General features: G+C 38.4%; 1 pseudogene; it reads right to left on the bottom strand.

The window, feature by feature from the left end:
• Window positions 1-763: 763 nt before the first annotated feature.
• Window positions 764-8,525, bottom strand: LOC127771634 (wall-associated receptor kinase 4-like; annotated as a pseudogene).
• Window positions 8,526-20,872: the final 12,347 nt, after the last annotated feature.

Here is a 20,872-nt window from a genome sequence, read left to right on the forward strand (position 1 = left end):
GGACCAATGGATGGGTACATGATAGCTACGTGTGTACAAAAAAGGGAGAAACACGGGTGGGTGGCGAGTACACGTAGAAACGAGAAAAACGAAAAACCCAGAGGAAGGAGACGCACTAACTAATTTCGGGTGCTGCGTGCGTATTAGCGCTACGTAACGCATCTTCTAACTTACGAATTATTATTTTAGTGTTTCTTGCTCCGCAGGAAGAGAGAAGATGCATGATTGAAAATAACATTTCACAAAAGATCTCACAAATACAATGTCATTAACAGCAACTAACAGGTGACGGTGACGGCATGTAAGAGATGTGAAATTTAATCGAGTAGCATATAAGAGGAAATAATTTTTTAAGTGATAAATATTGAATTTTCTTTTTTTCAGGGGCAAAGAATTTGTTTTAGGGCATTAAAATAGTGATTTTATAGTTGTTTAAATAGGTGTTGGACGGTGCTATTACAAGTTATATTTTAAATTTATTTTTACTTTGCAATGCCTCCTTCTACGTCTCCACACTCCACAGTGGAGCTACTCAATAATTAAACAAATCTATTTTAAAAATCAACATTCATGGCATTTCCAGCATACAAATATTGGGATAAGACCACAGACGCAACAAATGTTAAAAACACCAGCTGAACCACCAAAAAGCATAAATGGGTACCTGACCTCTATCTCTGCCCAGCATTTGACATCCACCATTTCACCAACGCACATCCAGGCCATAAACATGAAACTGAAGTAGCAACAAGGTACATTGTCATCAGGATGTTATCCCAAGAGTGAAATACTCAGTTATTCTGCTTCCGGTGTAACCTGGGCTATCTATTGTCCCCGTAAAGCTTCTAGCCACCTCACGGAAGGCAATCAGATCGCCTGCCGCATCTGGACGCTGTCGGACCAGTTCTGTCAACCGACGGAGCTCTTGGGCGACTTGCGACATCGCCGGCCGCTTATCACCTGGCATAGCTAAACACCTGCTTGTGAGCTCCGCAACCTGGTGGATCACCTCCAAGTCATCTTCATTGATGATCTCCTCATCTATGAGCTCGTCAACCATGCCCTCCTTCATAGCATCTTGAAAAATTGACACAAGGCACCGCGGCTTCTTACCCGTTAAAAGCTCCACAAGAACAACACCAAAACTATAAACATCACTCTTGTCAGTGAGCTTACATGATTGCAGGTACTCAGGATCTAGGTACCCGACTGTGCCTTTTGCAACGAGGGCTTCTTCGTCCATTCGTGCGATTATTGAGCAACCAAAATCAGCGACCTTGGCGATCAAATTTTCACCTAGAAGAATGTTGGCAGATTTCACATCCCCATGAAGGATAGGACGTGCCAACGAATGCAAGTGTCCAAGTGCTTGGGACGATTCAACTGCTATCCTCAAACGAGTTGCAAGTGTTATGTAACATCCCCCTTCTTTACCATGTAACAGGTCATGTAACGTCTTGTTTGGGACAAATTCATAAACCAGAATAGGGACTTCGAACAGTAGGCAGCAACCAAGAAGCTTAACTACATGATCGTGGTTGACACGGCATAGTATAAGCAGCTCCTGTCCAAATTCCATTCTCCTGCTTTCATCCATCCCTTTGCATCTTTTTATTGCAACAGGAATATTTCCTATAAATCCCTTGTAAACTGTCCCCTATCCTCCTTCTCCAATGATTTGATTATTGTCAAAATCATTTGTTGCTATTACAATGTCTTCCTGTCTATACAATTTAAATTCAAGGTTGCGGTCGATTTTCATCATATCAGACAGAAGTTGGCCTCCATGTTGTTGAAAATACTCATCCCTCTGTCTTATAAGAAGTTGTCTTTTGATACTTCGTTTATGAATGATCACTTGCATTACAAGAAGAGTGATAAGAACAGCAAAAATAGAAGAACAAGTGCCTGCAGAATGGAAACATCAGTCAATTACTTCAGATCTAAAGCAAAAGTTTAGGAGTTAGCAACACCACAACAAAGGTTGTGAGATCAAATGAGACAGAGCAGCCTGCAGAGAAGAGCACAGAGACCTTATGTTTCGATTGTATATAATTTGTTTGAATCTTCCAATGGTTTTTTTTTCTGTTACACCACATACGCACATGCACACACATCATTCACACCCCCCCCCCACCCCCAACCACACATCCCTAATTTCACTAAAATCCTGCGTGAAAGCTAACATGTATGTGCATAATATTCATAGGCACCAGGATTTAAAACTTGACGGGTGGAATCATGAACCCACAACTCCACCACCACACTACTGGTTTTTCCCATCTTTCATTGGTTTTTGATCCAATGATCGATAGTACCTATTAGCTAAGACGTCATTGTAGGTAAATAAATGACTTTAATGTACCATTTAACAGGTTAAGAGGAGTAACTAATAGAATGATATTGCATAACATGTTAAACAAATTTGAATATAAGAGTAAATTTCAGAAAATTGTAAGTATTTACAAAAGATTATCGATTTCATACAACTTTAACTAAGGTATTTCAACAATTATCAAACGGTTTTATAAAATAACTACAGCTCTATACCTTATGCATGTATAATATTTGCCCGATTTGCGATAGCATAAGTATTTGTAGGACAGGTGGGCTGAAATTTATCAAGCATAGTCTCTTCATCCCAAAATAATTTCTTTTACACATCCCACACACGCCTATACAAAACAAAAAGACTATAATACCCTCACTTTATCAAACTGTAATACAATTATGCCTTTCTTTATGTACTGCCATGTTATACCCCATTTTTACAAACTCGGATGCAATGATTGCTTAAAGTAAAATTACTTCAGGACAAATATAATGGGAGGGCAAATATAAATTTATTATAGGATGGAGGGAGTATAATGTTGTAGCTTTCTAATAAAATAATAAGGTTTATTCCACTTCTCTGAAATGCTTCACTAAAGCTACAACATACTGATAATTTTGTAAAATGAGCTGCTACGTTTACAAATTTACTCATCAAATATATGATGTACCAATTATATTCATATCGCTATGAACTCTAGTCTACTAGTTTATTTTAATCATATTTAAGTTCTAAGATCAATTTCTTCTTGCCAAAAAAAGATCAGATTTATGTTGTATCGTTTTACCTCCTTTGTAATGGACTTCTTTTATTATGTAGAACGATCTTAGTTTTTAGGTCTCTAGAACAGTTATAGGAAAATAATATGTTTGGGGAAAGCACAATTGGGAAAATAATATCTCAAAGAGCGTGTGCTAACCGGGCGCACTCGTAGCTAGTGTGTTGTGGTGTGTGCATATGTTGCTCTTTCTTGTAATCATAAAAGAAATAAATTTGTAATATGTTTTGTTCTGGCTGACCTCAGTAGCTTATTGGGTCCAAAAGAAGAGTCAAGCAGAGTATTATTTGCGTACCTATGAGTACAGTGTTGCGCCCAAAATATGCCGCAGTGCACTGATTTCTCCTAACATCGTATTCTGTTTTTTCTGGACACTCTGTGCATCGATAACCTCCCATATAATTATAGCAAACACCCATGCAAATTCCTGGTATTTGGCATTCATCGATATCTGTAACAAATCTCAGTTGGGTGAGAACAGAGAAGGAATGTACGAACAACTAGTCCATTCGATGGGTACCTAATTAATGTTCTTTACCTATGCATCCATTTTGGATATAAGGATTTCCATGGAAACCGGCAGTGCAGTTGCACCGATAGCCAACATAACCAGAAGTAGAGTTCATTGGAACACAACTGCTATTAGTACTAATGCATGCATATCCAGAGGCATTCTGTTTTGCTTCCGGGCATGTTAGATTGGCAACAGCCCATCCAACTGAGATAGAGTATTCCCAAGGGCCATCATATAGATGTGGTTCTCCATCTATCGCTATAAACTCCCGATCATCTTTACCACTACCGGCATGTTTAAGCTGCACAACTCCTTCCTCAACATGTATGGCAGTCACCTGATTATAGTTGTCGAGTCGCAGAGTTGAAGAATTTGCGTCTGTGCAGTTGAGATGGAATAGTTTTCTTGCAAAACAACCCTCTTCGAGACCAAATGGATAGGGAACGCTGATGTTCCCACACAATCGGGAACAGTCTGCTTTCTGTTGAAAAGGATTATATCCTGTTTACATGGGGAAAATGTCATTGAAATCACTAACATGCCTCCACAAAGTCTTGAATCATTGCATTTGCTCTACTGCGAAATCTCTAACTAATTAGAGGAACTTCTAGAAACCCTAGCTTAATCTCTTAGATGAGTAGGAAAAACGTAAATTTTTACAGTAATGAAAAACGATAAAAGTTCACAAAATTATATATATTTTGAGAAAATTTCACAAAATCTAAGTAGTTGTATGGCAAAAATTTTTGACATTGAGTTTACAACACAATATATTTAAGCCACATTGTTGCAAAATTACAGATATTGGAAACAAGTTATCACAAAATCTAAATTGTTAAAAGACAAACATGATAACATTGAAAGGGTGGAACCTCCGCATGTTGGCTATACCATGGCATCTATGTGTAGCTTTATGATAAATTTGACATGTTTATACTCCAGTGCATGCTTGTTAACTAATTGATGAATTTATCTATCTTTTCATACAACACATGACCATACATTGCTTTCGGTATATTTCAAAGCTGTCAAAGGAAAAAAAATCAGAACTAAAAAATTGATGGCTACAGGTGGCAATCTTGTAATTATGGCATTTGTGTTTTATTGGTTTATATTCTCTCTTTTCAAATTCTTGATGAAATCATGTCTGTGGACGATGGAGAGATATTATACAAAATGCATGTTTCTTGAAAGGGAGAAAATTGTTTTGATTAAAAAAACAATTGATGTTGTGCTTTTATTGCAAATATGAGGGATAAATTATTTTTTTCAAAAGGGGAGAGTTTATCTTGTTGTCGCATTTTAAACATAATTTTTGAGGCTGTTTATGCCTTTTGGCACTTATTTGTTTTCATTTTTAAAAAACATCAATTTGCATTTTGGAGATTTTGTGATGTGTTCATCATGGGGGAAATTGTGAGATCGCATGATGATTTAATCTATGTAATGAATAATTGTGAAAGATTTTTGTTTGTGTTGAAATCAAGCAAGGTGGAGTCACTCTGGGTATGACCGCAGGACCGGCTTGGTAATACCGAACGAGTAGGACGAACCATGAACAGTGTTGTCGAACCGGGTGTGGTTGAAGTCAGACTGACCAGCCCAATGGTCCGACTAGAGCGGCCCAACGGTCCGACTAGAGCAGACTCAATGTGTGAGTCGATTTCGTGTTGTTTTCATGGATTTTCTAGATTGCTTTAAGTTTATGACATTTTAGATTGTTTATATCCGTATTATAAACTGTGGTTATGATGATGTGAGTTAAGTTCATACAAACTTGTACTTAGATATGGTTTCTTAGTTTTCCATGTGTATGTGTTGCTTCAGGACATGGGAGTATAGCCTGTGATGGATCCATACAGCCAATGACATTATGCGGAATGCTCAGACTAGAAAACAATACACATGGAACTAAAAAGTATTCATATGGCATACACAGGGATTTGTGTGCGTTTGGGAAGCAGACTCAAATGTGGAAATCCAAGTTTGGAAAGGTTGATGTTGTAAAGGGATGTTATTTCCCTAGTTTGAGGGGTTTCTTATGTGATTGGGCTTTATAGTTTTAGTTGGATTCATAGCTAAGTTTTGGGTATGAATAGAAGAGGAGTATATCAAAATTTTGTCAGACAAAAGTTAAGATCTTCTATTTTAGATTGCGAGTTCAGAGATGTGTGTTTAGGGTGTATTTTGTAAGCACATCTTAATGAAATAAAGTTGATATACTTTCAAGAGTTTTTCTGTATTTCGGTGGTTGGTCCGGCTTCTAGGGCATGAACAGTCTGGTGGATCTCACTGTTGGTCTGGCATCTTAGCTAGGACATGAACAGTTTGGTTGATCAGACAGTCCAGTGACTGCAGAGTGGAATTTCTGGCAGCGGATGAATCCGACTTAGTGAAGGCACGTTCGGATGTACGGACAGACATCTACACGCCGGACGTCCTGACTTCGTCATGTCAAAGGTATATATATTTTCTTCCTACATAAATATGTGGTTTTGTGCTACAAAAGTTTATATAATACGTAGTTTTGTTACAATTTTAAGCAATTTAATCATAAAACACCACTAGGGAAAAGAGTATTAACGACGGTAAATTTGGTCATTAAATGTCATAACGTGGTCACTAAAGATCATTAAGCACCACAACAATTGTGGTCGTCAGTGGTTAAAGGCTGCGTCGACCACACAATATTTCCCATCGTTAGTTTATCAACAACCGTATCTTTTAACCATCGTTACTCTTAATAACGACCGCATATTATGCCATCCTGATTCTATCAACGACGGTGACATTTTTCCATAGTTATTAGATTAATTACGGTCAATTTGTGTAGTCATAATTTTTTTAGTGACAAAGGTATATTCAAATTGATGACCACACACATACAAAAATATGTTAATAGACCAATAACTGCAATCTAGTGGCAATTCTTTATTCTGTATAACATAACTCATACATTATATAGTTGGTGTATCTGACTTTATTTTTTTCCAAAAAAAACTAATTATCAACAGAAACTAATTCTAACGCCGGCAGAAAAACAAAAATTAACAACCGTAAAAAAGCTCTGGTCGTCGTTCTCGCTTTAACTATCAATTTGGTACTGAAACCTTGACCAAATACATGTAACGACCGAGAATGTTTTTTTTACTGGTCGTTAATATTTCCTATTCTAGTAGTGAAAACTCTAGAAATTACGACCCAAATGAAGAGAAAGATAAAATTATAACCATCAAATTTCTTTCATTAATATAGAGGTATCTGTTGTCTACGATATAAATTGAACAAACAACAAAAATAATTGAACCATCTTGAATACATTGAGGTACGTAAAATCTAGAGTTGACCAAAGCTACATGATTTGGTCAAACCTATTCAATGTTCCACCTTTGTTAAGGTCTGTTAGGCCATTCCCAACCCAAAACACTAGACATAATTTCCATAAACTCTACATCATCAAGAAACTAGTACTAGACACTACTATTTCAATGCAAACACCACTATTTCATACTTAAATTTAATACTACTTATCTCACATGATGTCTTGGATGTTGTGTAGAAACCAAGTCTCATGTAAGACATGGTTTCCTTCTCTTTCCTCATTTATTCACTTGCCACATCATTTTTTATTCTAGGTGGCAGCTTATTTAATGCTATGCATACCATCCTAGTCATTGAGTTGAGAATGGCCTTATGCGATAATTTTATACTGGCATAAGTTAAGCTACGTGTTAAGATTATAACAATTAATACTATTTTTATGTTTCTGAACTATTTTATAAAAATCATTGATAGTGAAAGTTTTAAATGTTAACTAGATATTGTCTAAAATGTCCTTTATTCATGACCAGTATACATACATACTAACTGGGATGTTAGGAATTATATATGCATAATCAAATATGTAGAGAAAAGTATTAAATTCTTTGTATACCTACAGTAAAACTTATGAAAGATATCTCACCAGGACATTTCGCCGGGCTGATAAACTGCATATAATTATATATCTAATTTGGGGTAATTGAATTACCTTTGTCACGAGAGCAGCCCTCCGGAATATAAGGATTTCCTGCGAAGCCAGAATCGCAGCTGCACAGATATCCAAAGCCTGTTGAATTTGAATCCAAGCATGAGCTATTCCTACTGACACAGGCATAGCTTGTCCGGTTATCAACGGCCCTGGTGCAAGTTGGTTGATCAAGAATACTCCATTCGAGATCGGCAAAGTATAAAGTAAATTGGATTCTATTCCACAAGGAACTATTGCTAGAGTGAGATTCCGTTTTGTTGTGACGGACAAATTGGAGGCCAAAGGAACTGATATAATCTTCCAACAAAATGTTACAACATCCAGTACCGTTGCAGTTCATCATAGCCTCTGCCTTCGTCATTTTTTTGTTCGGGCAGGTGATAATGCAAAGGGGAACAGATTTGTTATTGTAATTGTAGTATACATCCATGTCGCAACCGACGATTTGCACCATAGCTTCTGTTAGAAGAAAGATTCCTCCAGGAGATGTCCAGTTATAATTGTAAACATCAACGCCAGGCACCACGGAGATGGTGTCGGACATGGCGACGGCAAAACTATGGACATTGATGTCGTCCGAAGAGTTGACAACGATGTCGTCGACAACCTGCAGTCTGCCGCCGTGTAGAAAGAGGCTCGGTGGCTGGGTCCGGTCACCGTGGAGGCAGATGAGCTCAAAATCGGTGTTGCGGAAGCAGCCATGCCCGATGCCGAAGGGATATGCGAATGTCAAATTGCCGCAACTGTTGTTGCAGCCGCCGAGCGTCGGCTCCGCTAGAGCACCGCCGGTTGGCATCGGAAGCAGCACTAGTACAAGCAGAGAGTATGCTGCAGGTGATAAGAAAATCATCTTCATCTCAGCTTCGAGGGATTCAACTACCTACTGAGGTCTCAGGATATGGAAATTTGAAATACCAAGTAACTGCATGGCTCATATATATAAGGCTGCGAAAGAGTTCTAGTTGTGTTTCCTGGAAATTTTGGACCCGTTTACGACAACTCTAGGTCCAGCTCCATCTCGTGAAGCTGGAGCCAACCAAACGGTTTCAACTTCACCAGAAAAATATGGAGTTGGCTAGAGTGTGAGAAACTTCACAAAAAAAAATATGGAGTTAGCTAGAGTGTTCTCACAACAAACTATAGAGATGAAAATGTATTTAGATAGCTTCACAACTCAGCTCCAATCCAAAACTAACTCCTGAAGTTAAGTTTAGGAGTTGGTACTTAAGCAAATGAGCACTTCTATTGGTTGGCAATCATAATTAGGTGAAACCCCACGCGTCATGTAGGCACGTCGTCTGGCCTGGCAAGGCAAGGTGACCGCGCGGGTGTGTTACTCTTGTTCTCTCTACCACACACGTCTCAAGTGCTTAGGAGAGCACTCACCCTTATATTGAGGTCTCTATTCTAAAATAGGCAAGATGGTACTAAACATCTCCATGCATGTCATCCTATAATGTGGATTTTTGTAATTTTTCAAAGAATTAATCTTCAAATAGGTTAAAGCACATCTATTAATTCTAACCGTGGCTCCTCCAGAGATGCTATAGTTATAACATTTCTCAGAGTTCAAAGCATTTACTAATATAACATGTGCGAGATTTCAATATAAATGTAGGTTATTAACTCAAATATGCATGGGGTGTGTGCGCTTGTTGAAAAGAATACAATCTGAAAAAGAAAAGCGCAATAAACATGGACTCCTCTGTGAATTATCTTTACAGAGTTTATTAGGACAAATGTAAAATCCAGTTTTTTGCTGGGCATAAAAGAGAACTTGGAAATTAGATAGAAAAGAAAATTAGATGCTCTAATCTTGACAAGATTATCTGGCCTAAAACGAAATAATTAGTTTAAGGTGGCTAAAATAAAACTTTCATAATGAAATGTGGCCAAACATCAATTCACTCTTTATTTATAAGAATCAGTAAACTGCTTATCGTTTTCTCCATGCCTGTTCAGTTCGCGAAAAAAAAATTTTAGATGTCACATCGGATGTTTGACCGGATGTCGGAAGGGATTTTTGGACACAAATAAAAAAACTAATTTCATAACTCGCATGGAAACTGCGAGACGAATCTTTTGAGCCTAATTAATTTATCATTAGTACATGAGGGTTACTGTAGCACTTATGGCTAATTATGGACTAATTAGACTCAAAAGATTCGTCTCGCAATTTCTCCCCTAACTATGTAATTAGTTTTTTTAATCTATATTTAATGCATTATGCATATGTCTAAAGATTCGATATGATGTTTTTGAAAAAAGAAATTAGAGAACTACACTAGGCATGAACATTTTCCCGATGGTAATCGCTGGTGGAATTTCCATGGTCATGACTTCTGCAGGTCACTTTTGGAAGTCAAGCTTGTCAGTCAATGCGATAATGAGGTTTTTGGACGATTAGTGGAATATTGTATCGGAGACCTGTGCGTGAGAGTTACTACTAAACAGAGCGCCAACGCCACAAGTTCATTAAACCAATCAACTTCAACGGCTATATTCTCTGAAAAAAATTTGGAAAATATCCATTATTTCTAACAATTTTGACACTATATACATGGTTTTATAGAAGAATTGTGAAAATATATATGTTCCGTGGGATGAAAACGTGGGACCATGTGTTTGGCACGGCGCAACAATACGGGACCAACGGGCGACGCAACCACGTGGCGTAGGCACGTGGCACTGCTTCAGTCCCACTAGCCAACCCGCTGATGCGTCGCTGCAGCTGCTGGTTGGTCGCGCGGCCGGCCCGTGGTGCCGCGTTTCCTAGCTGCGGGATCGACGCAATGTCGCGTTTCCCAGTGGTGGGACCTTATCGGTGTCGCACGTTCTAGCTGGCCACCGCGTTGCCGCGGTTCTGACCCTTGGGACCATCGTGGTGCTGCACATTTGGCCTACGGGATCATGGTGGTTTCGCTCGTCCATCCTACGGAAACGCTCAGGCCGATGGTCCCACCTCTCTGTATCGTGATTTCTTAGCGTGTCCGGGTCGTCGTTCTGTATGGTGGGTATATTTTTGCTAATTCCTCCATGCTTCTATATAAATATAAATTATTAATAACAATATATTCACAATTTTTTTCTATATTTTTCCCAATTTTTTTCTATATTCTGTCTATTTCAGAATATAAGCACCTCTAACATTTCAAATTTGTACTAACGCTACCGCCGACGGGGCCGCCATCTGCCACTTTGTCAGCCTTGTGCCGTAGAGGGGACCGAAGCAGGAAGGGGAGCAGTAGGACGAGAGAAGGGGGGAGGGAGAGGGGGTGAGCTGGAGAGGTTGTGGGAGAACGGGAACGAGTGGATAAGACTTGGTTTTTACGTATCAATAAGCGAGTGATAGGAGCAGCGGCACCTATAATATATTAACCGACACATATAATATATTATCGGTGTTGTTTTTTCTAAAAAAAAAGAGCACTATAGTATTTGTGCCGGTTCTATATATTTTCATCCCCCGGAGATAGGAAAAGGTTCATAGCTGTCGGTTTTAAATTAATTGGCACCTATTAGCCAACACATATTAGGTGTTTTGTGGTAGTAGAGAGGGATTACTATGAATATTTAACACATTATATTAAGCCTGAGGGATCGATATAGTGGAGTACGAGTGGAGATCTAGTGACAATTAAGGAAGGGGTCTACACAAATTAATCCAATCCTATGACATCTCTCGTACAAGCAAAGAAAGACCCTAAAAGAAGAGAAAAAAGCAATTGGATCCCTAATTTTGTTTCTTCCACAGCAGTGGTGACCAAGATGGTGACGATAACGGTGCCGGGAAAACCATGGCCAACTACAGATGATGCTAATTTCTGAACCCACATGGGGCCTACTCAATATGGAGGTTGAGACGAGCTTGGCATGAGAGAAAAACTTCAGATTTCAGAAGCCTCTTTAACATCCACCAGTGGGACCAACAAGAGAACCACAGTAGCTAGGAAGGATGATAGCTTGCTGCAGAATTTGTAACGGCTGATCGTACCTTGTTACTGTCGAGGCAAAAACCCATGGGCTTCCAGGCAAAAGAAAGTCACCAGAGAGAACATCCTCAAGAGCTTTCATGGCTGGTCGCGGCTGGGACAAGAAAAATCGAACGTCGATGGCTTCCTTGAACTGCATAAACGAAAGAAAGAAGAAACTGGATAACTCCCTCCGTTTCTAAATATTTGACATCGTTGACTTTTTAGATATGTTTGACCATTCGTCTTATTTAAAAACTTCTGTGAAATATATAAAATTATATGTATATATATAAATATATTTAACAATGAATCAAATGATAGAAAAAAATTAATAATTACTTAAATTTTTTGAAAAAGTCAACTTAGGAAGGAAGGAGGCTTAACCCATCTCCCTTCCGTCACCGGCGGCAAGCCACCGGAAGAAAGAGGGGTCGCAGGAAGAAAGGGGATTTGTTTTTCTCTGTAGCTATCGCGAGAGACTTGGAGTACCAGTAGCTATCTACTGATATCTTTCATTTTTTTTCCTTCATTTTTCTATTTTTCTATACTAATATGGGTTCCACTTTTGGCTGCTAGAAAGGCATAGGAGCATTTACATTTAGGGTGTGTTTAGTTCACGTCAAAATTAGAAGTTTAATTGAAATTGGAATGATGTGACGGAAAAGTTGAAAGTTTGTGTGTATAGGAAAGTTTTAATGTGATGAAAAAGTTGAAAGTTTAAAGAAAAACTTTAGATCTAAACTCGAGCTTAGGAGAAGGAAGACTCACTGTCTCTACGTGCAGCTGCTGGCGACAGAAAATGGTCGCCGGTATTTCTCTTTTCTCACGTACGTTATCTCTCCACGTATACAAATATTTGACGACACGGCAATCACTATAGCCTACTGAGCTAGATGGTTTTACTCTTACCTGCTCTCATGCATGATACACGGCTACACGCGTACAGTTTATGGAGAGGATGGAACTAGAAAACATCCTGCATGCACATGGGTACCATGATAAAAAGGATCAACTTAAACTCGTGAATAGATTGCTTCTAAAATCCTTCATTAATTTATGCTCAAATATTAGAAGTTTCATTGCTAAAATTCCGATCCAATTTTTACTATCTAATATTAGAGCCGCTACGGAGAGGTGCGACGTCAAGGGATGTTGCATCATCTCCTTGGATGAAGGAGCCCCTGCCTTCAATCTTCAGGACTGGTTTAGTTCTCAAAAATTTTCCCAAAATTATCACATCGAATCTTTAGACATATGTATGGAGCATTCAATAAAGATTAAAAAACTAATTGTACAGTTAGGGGGGAAATCACTGGACGAATCTTTGGAGTCTAATTAGTCCATGATTAGCCATAAGTGCTACAGTAACCCACCTATGCTAATGACGGATTAATTAGGCTCAAAAGAATCGTCTCACGGTTTTCAGCCGAGTTATGAAATTAGTTTTTTTTTCATTCGTGTTCAAAAACCCCTTCTTATATCTGGTCAAACATCTTATGTGATACCTAAAAGTTTTTTTTTCACGAACTAAACATGCCCTCAATTTGTCCTTGGGAGATGAGGAACTAGAGAATCAGGCCATGACAGAAGCTCCTTGGTTTGGGACAAAATTAAGGTTGCAAGCCATGATGCTGCCATCGAGTGGCGTATTGTGGACGAACCAAGTTGCACCAGCGCATTGAAAAATCTGAACAGTTATGCTTTGTATCAGCACAGATAGCAGCTGTGATAGTCAAGATTATTTCTATGGGTACCCTTGCGTATGTGATCATGGTTATGAAGGCTCACTTGCTGGAGGTACAGTATCATCACAGTAGCGAAAACTTGAAAACAACAGTTAGATCGAAAAATAGACATCCGATATTCGTCCATGACACCATGAGTTAAAATTTTACTCCGAGTAAAATTTGAACTCATGAGTGAATCTGTAAGTAAAATTTTTACTCGTGATGACGTGAACGAATCTCAGATGTTTTTTTTATGCAACGGTAGTTTTTAGGTTTTCACTACATATGTAGTTTGCACCATATAATTTTCCGGTTTCATTACTACAGCTGTACTCCCTACGTCCATTAGAGATTCTAGCAATGAATCTAGACATGTGCATATCCAGATTTATTGCTTGAACCACTTACATCTTGGGACAAGGTTTTTTTTTTTTTACGGAATGCAGTATAGTACCTAATTAAGTCAACTAGTCGGCAACATTTGCCTTGCACGAGTTATTATTATTGATAGTATATATAAAGAGTCCAATGAATTCCGAACTTATAGTGTATAGAATGATGACTACATGCCATAAACAATTTATAATTATCAGTTTTGAAATTTGAAAATTAAAAATAGAGTTTATGTTCAAAATTTCAAATAGATACAAATATATATTTATTAATTGTGAATTTTGGAAAAAATAATTCTAAAGAATCCATGGCATCTCCTATGGCATGTTTTATTTTACAGAAATTATGAATATAATATACGATCAGTCAATATGATAGGAACATGTTTTCTTATAAAGTTTTGTTGAAAGTTATATGTAAAAAAAAAGTTATATCATAGTTCCAAGAAACGAAAATTATATATAAAATATATACATCCTATTTAATGTTTCTTGTGTAATTTTCTATTTTTGGATTAATAATTTGTTAATTTGAAATTAATAAATATATAGTTGCACTTATTAATTTTTGTGTTGGAGTCCTAATTTATAATTTATTTCCTAATAAGTATTGAGTTGTACTCGGCTTAGAGCATCTTTTAAAGACTTTCCAGGATTTATTTTTTCTGATTCATAATTAGCAAGTATTGAGTTGTATATAGCTCGGTTTGGAGTGTAAATTATATGATTTTCAATATTTAATAAATAATTTTAATTAGGAATTAATCACTGCATATTTTTCTCATGATGCAATTTCAATATATTGTTTTGATTAATTCAATATTTCAAACCTAGTGATTAATGTACTCAATTCGCCTCAAAGCTTAATGTAGAAAAATAAAATAAAGAATACTCCTCAGGATTTCCGAAGGAATGTTTTATTTAACATAAATTCTCAATATGTTTTATAGGCTGCATTTATTTTATTAGCAATTTATTGTTTAAGAGAAAACATGGGCATAATCTATCTATCTATCTATCTATACCACTATCTATCTATACAGCCTATACTAATTGGACACTTTCTACAAGCTCTCACGTTAATCAGAGAAATCTAACCATTGATTATGTAAGTAATCAGAACCATAGATGCAACGGTGCTTTAAAGCCGGCATGCACTACTACAAAACATCAAATAGGTGCCGCCACTATAGGTGTCGGTAGTGTTAAAATCGGCACCTATATGCCTTTTCCCGCTTCCCATAGGTTGAAATCGCAAAAACCAGCACCTTTTAGTGATTATAGGTATCGGTTCTAATAAAAATAACCGACACCTATATTAAAGGTGTCGGTTTTTCAGTAAAAACCGAGACCTTTAATTAAAGAACCGACACCTTTTAATAATTAAAGGTGCTGGTTTTTAAGAAAAAACCGACACCTTTAGAATCGAGCCAAGCCGAGCCAAACCGGAGGAGATATTTCTCTCCCGGCGGGGCCCACACCCAGAGGAGATAACCTCTCTCGACTTCTCCTCTCTCGCTCTCCCTCTCGATTTTTCTCTCTCGACTTCTCCTCTCTCACTCTCCCTCTCGATCTCTCTCCTTTGTGTGCAGCGACGGCGGCGGCGCCTGCCCGGCAAGGGCGGTGGCACCCTCCCCTCTGCTAGATCCGACAGGGGCGGGAGGGGAGGCGCGGTGGCGGCGGATGACATGGAGGAGAGGCGTTGGCGGCCCGGCGGCGCCCTCCCCTTTGCCAGATCCGGCAGGGGCGGGAGGGGAGGCGTGGTGCCGGCGGACGGCATGGAGGGGTGGCGATGGCGGCCCGACGGTGGGAGGGGAGGCCGTGGTGGCCCGGCGGCGGCGGATCCTCAGGGCGACAGTGGCGCCCTCCCCTCCGCCAGATCCGGCGGGAGGGGAGGCAGTGGCGACGGCGGGGGTGACGTCGACTTCGACGTCGGGGGCTTCGGATCCGGTGGCCTCTTCGGATCTGAACACCTGGTGAGCTGATGATTGTCTAACATTTGATTCAATGATGTCAAAAATTTGATAAACATTTGATCAACTTCTTGTTGTGTTGTTGATTGTCTGATGTGAAAATTTGATGAACATTTGATCCATGAACTTATTGTTGATTGTTTGATTGCCGGATTTTTTTTTTGCAAATCGTATACCCTAAACCAGCACCTTTGAGCCCTTCTAATCAGTGCCGCCAACGTGGGGTTTCCCAACCGGCACTGATTGCCCTTTCTATAGTAGTGATGGGCCTGTCTACAATAAACATAATTTTATGGGCTCTTTCCATAGACCATCTGCTCTTATCTCCAGTCAAATGTATACGGGAGAAGCACATAAATCTATATCTATCTATATCTATATCTATACTAATCGGGCACTTTTTAGGAGCTCTCACGTTAACCAGAGAGATCAAGCCATTGATTTAATAGATCCTATCATCACCACCATTGATCATAAAATCAAATTAGTATTTGACGTGGTGGGCCAATGAGCCCACCTACTTTGCGTTAGGTCCACCATATCTCATTGCCTGGTCAACTACTTGTCCTCTCCATACAATACTGATTTTTTGTTTCCAATCTCTATCTCTAACAACCATACCAATCCAGATTGTAAGAGCTCTTGCGCTGTTGCAGCCAACAAACTAATAATTTTACGGCATCACCCACTCGCGCGATTTGTTTTTCACGGTGATCATCATTAGCAGATACCACAATGACCCAGTGTTACTTGAGATTATCCATATATTCAAGCCACTGGAGCACTGGAAGAGATTTCAATATTCCATCAAGTTCTATTCGTCTGACCTGGAGACTTCATCAGCGATGGGAGCAGTTCTATCGCATTTCATCCCCGATCGGCGGACAAAAACCACACAGGTGCTTTTTTTTTCTCAATCAAAACTTTTTATTGTCGATTATTCAACATTGGTTTCTATTTCTCAAATGAGATTGGTTTCTAACTAGATTGTTTGTCATTTGAAATGACACAACCTATACTTAGCAACTCCGTTGTCTGTCTCTTTACTTTCATGTTTAGAGATGTTCCCCACAGATTGATAATTTTTCTTGCATCTACTAAGAAGATCATCTGTGGTAGTCACATCTACAACAATTTACATACGTATTCATTATTTCTGTGCACCTATGAAGATCCATCTATGATAAAGGTTCGATCATCTCAGCTCCCATATTTACTAATAGGAAAAAGTACGAATTACCCCCCGAACTAACGCGGTCGTCCGAATTACCCCCCGAACCATAAAACCGAATATTCTTCACCCCCAACTATACAAACCGGATGAATTATCCCCCTCGAACCAATTCAAAGCGGTTTTGTCTAACGTGGCCCACACGTGGCAATCCAGTCAGCGTTTGTTTAATTAAAAAATTGTGGGACCCGCCTGCCATACTCTTCTCTTCTTCCTCTCTCTATTCTCTCTCTCTCTCGCTTTTTCTCTCTCGTGGCTCGCGGGGACGGCGAAGACGGCGACGGCAAAATATACAGATCATGGAAAGTCACAGTTGAGACAACAAACAGTTTAGAACTTGATATTTATTAGTTATGGATTTCAAATTATTAAATTGTTAAAAACCTACTATGATAGTAAAATGAATGATTCGTAACAAAAATATATTACAACTCGATATTTGCTAATTATAATTGAGCTATAATTTCGATCTCAGTTGTTATTGGTTCCGAATTTGTAATTATTAAATCGTTGGAAACCTAAAACTGAGACTCCAAAACGAATAATACTTGATATTTATTAGTTGTGAATTTTATTATTTAAATCATACAAAAGCTATAACTGCAGCTCGAAATTGAGTATAGCTCGGTAGATATTAATTCCGAATTTCGGGATTATTACATCATGGAAAAGCAAAAACTGAGACTCGAAAATGGATACTTAGTATTCATGAATTACAAATTATAAAATTATTAACTTATATAAAAGTAACTAAACTAAGGGCCTGTTTAGATCCCACCCCAAAATTTTACACTATGTCACATCGAACGTTTGAACACCTACAAGAAGTATTAAATATAGGCTAAAAAACTAATTGCACATAATACGACTAATTTGCGAGACGAATCATGATTTAACAATGTGGTACTACAGTAAACATTTGCTAATGACAGATTAATTAGGCTTAATAAATTCGTCTTGCGGTTTACTAACAAATTTTGTAATTGGTTTCTTTTATTAGTGCCCAAACACCCCATGCGACACCCTATATAATATCCGATGTGACATGCCAAAACTTTACACCCCTGAATCTAAATACCCCTAAGACTCCAAACCGAGCACAACCTATTACATATGAATTCTAAATTTCTGAGTTAGTTTAGGAAAATACTCATTTGAGTTTCGGACAAGAGGACACACGGAATATTAGTGTTTCCTTATAACTTTAAAACAAAGGCAACATATAAGTTTCACAAAATGCAATAACAATGTATTTGGCATATAAGCTAAAATTATAATATCAGTCACAATATAGCCCGTGCAAGGCACGGGTTGGCGACTAGTAATTATAATTGACATGAAATTATAGTAATGTGGGTTAAAAATAACATCACATCTTAATGCTTTCTAGTCGAATTTCTGGTTGGTTCCATTCGACTAGAAATAATGAAGCTACTAAGGAAATAATCATCATAATGATGTTGGCATGCAATCATAATATTGGTCAAATGAAATGTCATATTTAAATACTTTCTAGTTGAATTTCCATTCAACTAGAAAGAAATTGAATGACTTAAGTAAATACTAATCTTAATAGATTTTGACAAGAAATCATATTAACGTTGGTCGAATATAATACCAAGTCTAAATTTCTCGTTGGTTCCATTCAAATAGAAATACTTTAAATAATAATAATAATAATTAACTTTGACATGAAATTATATTAACATTAGTCAAATATAATATAATATCATTAATTTTCTAAGTGATCAAATAATTGACAATAATTTACCAGCAATTTTAAATGGCTCAAAATAATGCCAAAGAAAATTCTGTAAGTGACTAAATGAATTAAATCGGCGGGAATGAAATAAAATCTTGTTCCAACCCATCACTTCCGAAGCTCGACCAAAAAATTGGGCCGACCGATTTAGCTCAAGCGTGTGAGCTAATCGCGCGGCGAGCGGCTAGCGGCCCATTTACCGACGACAGCCCGATGCGCGGCAAAGGTTACGCGGCCCAGTTGTCTTCCGCGGCCCATAAGGCTGTCCAGCCCATCGGTGGTGGCGGCCCGACGCGGGGCCGATCTGAGCCGTCCGATCTAATGGACGGCTAATATTCACCCCACGCCGAAGAAGTCGCCGATTGGAAGGGTGAGAAAACCTAGCTCTTTCTTCTCCCCTTCTCTTCCCGATTTAAGCGTGATGTGTGATCACTGAATATATGTTTGATTTGTGAATCGATGTGCGAATATGGTTGCTAGGAAAGGGAATATATATATATATATATATATATATATATATATATATATATATATATATATATATATATATATATATATATATATGCGCTTATGTCATTTTGCAGTGGGCATGAGTGCATGCCTAGCAAAGGCCTAATGCTAGAAAAAAACAAATTTTATTTTTTTAGGTAAAATACTTATCCGTGATAGGCTTAAATAAAAGACCAATAGAGATGATCTCATCCGTGATGGGACTAAATTTAAGCCCAATAGAGATAAGTCATCTGTGACGGGCTTAAAAACAAGCCCGATTGAGTGAGTCATCTGTGACGGGCGCCATATCAATCATGTGATTGAAGTATGAGCCCGTTACGAATGATCTCATTGCTGACAGGCCCTGATTTGGCCCTGGTTTGACTCATCTGCTGGGTCAAACCTGTCGGTGACGGGTGTCATTTTTGGCCTGATTGAGATAAGTGTCATCCGTGACGGCCAAATACCTGATACAGATAACTTCTCACATATGTGACCATTAGTTCGTGATGGGAGCCCTTGCTGACACCGATGAGGGTTTCCGCCCGATTGAGATGACCTATCCCGTGCTGGTGAAAGTTTCTTAATACCAAGTTTTAGAGCAGGAAGTTATAAATACAACGTTCTAAAATCAGGGTCCAAACTTTGAGATATGAAATGTTGAAAATTTTGAATAGAAGTTGTAGTACTTCAGTAGTAATTTAATTCTGCTAGTAATTTTACTCGTGTTATCATGGAGCCCATGTGTATGCTGGATGTCTTCCACCCGGCCTCCCTGTTTCAACGGTAGGCAATGAATCCTATATGTGATCCTTCAGCATATCCAATGGTTGATCAGTTAAATTATTGATGACTGGTTTGCCCGTGACGGACGTTCTTCTAGTGTGCTTCCCTATAAAATATAGTTGTTCACTTTTTCTACAGTAAGCCATAATCAATTGAGGAGAAGGGGATTGAGAAGATTGGAAAAATATGCAAAACGAGGTGAGCTATTAGCGCATTATTAATTAAGTATTAACTATTTTTTAAAAATTTAAAAATAGATTATATGATTTTTTAAAGCAACTTACACCGTTTAGTAGTTCGGAAAATGTGTACGCGAAAAACGACTCAAACAAACTCACTATCAATCACCTGAAGTCCTCACCACACGTTAGTGGTGAAAGCGTACCTAGCGCACTTCCAATGTGTCCGTCCCTTTAATCAGGGTTTAAAGGGGAGTTCAAAGGTCCATGCCCCTTCTCAGGGGTTACAATATTATGGCCAGAAGTTTGGACGTCTCTGAGGCAACATCCTGTATCGTTGCGCTCATCGTGCATAGATGGTTGCTCTGAAAATCTTAATTTTAGTTTCTTTGGACAAGTTGAACTCGATCTTAAACTAGGGGATAATTACTTATTTGACTCTATTTTAAAACCCAACTACTTGATTCTACTTTTTCATCTCATTTGACCCCGCTTTTCAAAATCAAAGCTACCCTGTTTTCACTGGTCCGTTAGGGTTTCAGTTAGAAAAAGAAAAAATAAATAAATTTACTAACATGAACGGGCCAAAATGTCCTTGATTACTTGTCCTAAGTTACAAGTGGAGTCCTTTCATCCCATCATCCCACATCTCAGTGGCGCGGCTGGCCGGCGCGTGAAGGGAGGAGGAGCAGCGGTGTCGGC

Source organism: Oryza glaberrima, chromosome 4 (genome assembly GCF_000147395.1).
Source record: "Oryza glaberrima chromosome 4, OglaRS2, whole genome shotgun sequence".
In the NCBI taxonomy this organism is placed as follows: Eukaryota; Viridiplantae; Streptophyta; class Magnoliopsida; order Poales; family Poaceae; genus Oryza; species Oryza glaberrima.